Genomic DNA, 4077 nt, shown 5'->3' with positions numbered 1-4077 from the left:
GCCACCCAAGTTCCTGATATCAATTTACAAGTTTTGCGAGGATTCTTTATTTGTAATTTACCTAGGGAGGATAATATGGGTATCTAGGGAGGCATATGATAGATAAATTGCTATGCATAGAGACCATCTCTAATATATAAAGCCCAACTAGTAGAGTGAAAGCAATAACTGTAAGAATATTTACTAGAAGTTTCCTTCACTGGAAAGTTCCAAGGAGATTAAATAGAACTATATAAAGAAGTAGAAGCAATGTAATAAAATGTTTTGTGAAGAATATTGTAATTGTAATGAGAATTTATTGTGGGTGTTTTCCTTCCTTAAGGAATAATTAATGGTGTTACCATACCTCAAGGGTTTTCTCCACATCATTGTGTTCATTCTTTTGTTGTTTATTGTTTGGATTCATTATCGTTAAGTTAATATCTTATATTTCAAAGAGGTACACTACATTGTTGAAGTTAATGCCAATGTTAGAAATAGTACCATGGAATTTTCCTAGCAAGTTTCTTTAAAAAAATTACCTGAAGGTATTGAATTCATGTTGATGGATCTCCTCGTCATCAAACACTTTTAGGTTACTTCACACATAGAGTTTCCCATAATATGCCATTAGGGCATAGGTTAAACAGGCTTGGCAAACACACAACAAGATTTGCACTATGACTAGGATCCTAAGAAAAGCCTTATCTAACTTTGTTTCAAAGAGGATAATCATGCCTAAGAGGTGGTCATGCATGACCCTTGATGTGTAGCAATGATCATCCTATAGTATTGTTTGAGTGATATGAAAACTTGGCAAAAGAAACTTTCAGTTATGATGTCCTATCTAGGTTGATTTACCATGCCTACCCATGCAATTCTAGGATATCCTAAAGCCCATCTCCATCTCCACTGCCCCTAAGTAGTTCACTTTCCATGAGACTCAATAATGCTTTAACCCTCACCCTCAAAGGAATATTTGCATTTTTCTCAGATTGTCATAAGACTTATGTGAATGGTTTTTTTATACCTAGCCCAAAATTCATTTGTCAAATCGTTAGGTATATAAACCTTTCGAATACTTGCTTTCATTTCCAAAGTCATGACCATTGGATTGAGGATTCCCCTTTGTTATCCAATGTCAGTATTAAGTGGAAAAAAAATTACCTTACTTCTTTGGTCGTACAAAAAGAAATGAAAACTAAGTTAAGGCCTTAATAAACCTTTGAGCTTTGATAAAGACTAGCACTATGGCATTGGATATTTCCATTCTCATCATTGAATATGGTCACTCAACCTTGCCTAATGTGTATTATTTCTTCCATCATTTATATATTGGAGCTTGAATCTAGAGGTGGGGATTTCCAAAAACGCATCACACATATAAATACACAACATGGAAATCTACTTTCTTAATGTAACCTTGGAGATATAAAAATCTTTCCATTTGCATTGGCCAAGTCAATCCTTAATCTCACTAAGCCAACCTAAGGAGCTTAAAGGTTGAAAAATGCATGGTCGTGGTCAGTTATGCTTTTTTATTGTTGCTTCTTATCTCTTTGGCTAACATTATCCAATTATGTGGTCACAAGCTCCTCCTTAAACGAGGCTACAACAAAGAATAAATTTTTGAACTTCATAAATTACAACAAATCATCGGTATCAAGGAAATGTCTAATTTGATTACAAATTCACAGAATGAAAAAATCTCTCTACTTGTCATGTCTAAACAAGTTTTCTACGATTCTCTAAATATAGTCTTCAACTATCCTTTATTAGAGGCCTTATCAACTCGTAATAGTTACATAAAGCAATTTTTTTTCTTTGATGCATTACTCTATCCTTTTGTTAGTTGTTTGGCAGCGTACATTGTCCCACTGAAATACTTATTTGGCATACCATTTGTCCCACTGAAATACTTATTTGGCATACCATTTGTCCCACTGAATTACTTATTTGGCATACCATTCTTAACAGTAATCTTATTTTCTTAATGGGAAGTAATGGCAACAATAACATTTGTCTTTCTCCATCTCTTTTTTACTTCTACTAACTTTACATTGTGATATGAATCATTCAATAAGTATACATCATACATCTCAAGTTCTTTTTGAATTTGGAAAATTATTTTCCAATGAAATTAGTAACTAACTTTGTATTTTTGCCCATCACTATGATTTAAGTTTTACAATGATTGAATTCTTAAATGTAGGTTACCTCTACATGTTGATTTAACTTTGACATAAGTATTCCCATGTTTTTATAGTGTTTCTCCTTCAAGTGGTTTCAAGGATAGAACTTTTCCTTGATAACAATTTAAAACTCATCCCACATCAACATGAGTATCACTCTTTGCCCTTAACTTAAATTCTCCCACCATAATAAAGTTTTTGCATGCCAAAACTTTGTGTAGACAACTTTGTCTTTACTAATGTGTTGTTACACCTCATAGAAAATTGAGTTATTGTGCATTAATCATAGAGCATCAATACGACCATCATAGAGTGGAATCAACCTTGGTCTATATACTAAGAAATAAAGATCCAAATTTGGAAGTGGCATTAAGGGAATGTTGCTTGATTTCATATTTAGAATGGTACACAACACTTCTTTCAAATACCCATCAACAATGTTTTAATGATGATATTCAAATTTTGTAGCATCTAAGTAACATAGGCCATTTGTTTTTTCAAGTTATTCGTTTTGCTATTGAGACTAGCAATTCCTTCATCAAACTCTTATATGCAAATTATTTTCCATCTCTCAATTCTGTTTATTAAAATAAATATTTTATAGAATTCAAACCACCACAACACAAATTAAAATAGATAATCAGTCATATAATTTTAATATACATATAGTATAATTAATTAACTTTACAAAATCTATATAAATATGACATAATTAATCCAAAAGATCCTGAAAATAGAATTTAATTATCTATATAAATACTATAACTAATTAAAAACACTAAAATAATATTTGATTTACACACATAAATAGTACTCTACTAACCTCACATATTCAACCAGGTCTGGCTGCTCCTCCTAAATGATATTGTAACCCCTCTATATAAAAATAAAAAATTATGAATAAAAAAATAATTATAAAATCTCCACGAAAATTAAACCCAAATTAATTATCAAAGAACCCCATCTTCATTCATCTTCTCAGTAACCACAATTACAATGCCATTCATTAAGTTTATAATCTGATCAAAAGAAGATCGCATGAATACCCTCCCCCAATTTACACGCGCACCAAGAAGAAAATAAAAAGAAATCGGAAATGAGGAAGAGAGTCATCGAATTAGGTTTATTGTCACTGTACGGTTTCGATAGTGCAAGTAATTAAATAAATGAGAATGTGAGTTCAACCCCGTCGCTTTGGCCGAGTGGTTAAGGCGTGCGCCTGCTAAGTACATGGGGTTTCCCCGCGAGAGTTCGAATCTCTCAGGCGACGGATTTATATAATCATTTTTCATTCCAGCCATGGACAATTTTAATAAATCCAGCTTCATAAAAAGGGTATGAACCAAGCCTATATAATCATTTTTCATTCCAGCCATGGACAATTTTAATAAATCCAGCGTCATAAAAAGGGTATGAACCAAGCCTATTTGAAACTGTTTAGAAATGGCAACTGCAACATCACATGGCATCTCTCTCATTGAGAAAGTTGGTGCTCGATTCATGGTTGGTAAGAAACTGCACTCTCTCATGGCCTAAGGCGTTGTCAAAACATGCTAAGAATGGGCTTTATTGTTTAAAATTGTTTAAAATGGTTTTTTTAAATGCATATATGATTTTAGCACTCTAAAAAGATTGGGTTTTGGGTTTTAGTGTTTAAAATAGGTTTTTTAATGCATATATGGCTTTAGCGCTCTAAAAAAATTAGTGAAGCAGTCAAATTGTGAAGAGTTTACAATTCAGATTTGTGATTTCAAAAAATCACTGCAGAATTTTACACAATTTAAACTGAAAATCTAAAATGTAGAACAAATAGACTACCCCTTTCAAAATACTTTGGATTTGATTCATTTAAGGTTTTAATCAAAGTACTTTTAGATTTTTATTGTTCATAAAAAGTTTTTAAAAA

General features: G+C 32.0%; 1 non-coding gene across 1 annotated transcript; it reads left to right on the top strand.

Annotated features, from left to right (window-relative positions):
• Positions 1–3359: 3359 nt before the first annotated feature.
• TRNAS-GCU (transfer RNA serine (anticodon GCU)) lies at positions 3360–3441 on the top strand. Its single transcript has one exon. It is a non-coding gene; the product is annotated as a tRNA-Ser (tRNA).
• Positions 3442–4077: the final 636 nt, after the last annotated feature.

This window comes from Pinus tabuliformis, chromosome 5_2, assembly GCF_031772625.1.
Source record: "Pinus tabuliformis cultivar Carrire ecotype Pingquan chromosome 5_2, CPIR1, whole genome shotgun sequence".
Taxonomy (NCBI): Eukaryota; Viridiplantae; Streptophyta; class Pinopsida; order Pinales; family Pinaceae; genus Pinus; species Pinus tabuliformis.
The sequence above is the reverse complement of the archived record's forward strand: the minus strand, read 5'-3'. Positions and strand labels throughout refer to the sequence as shown.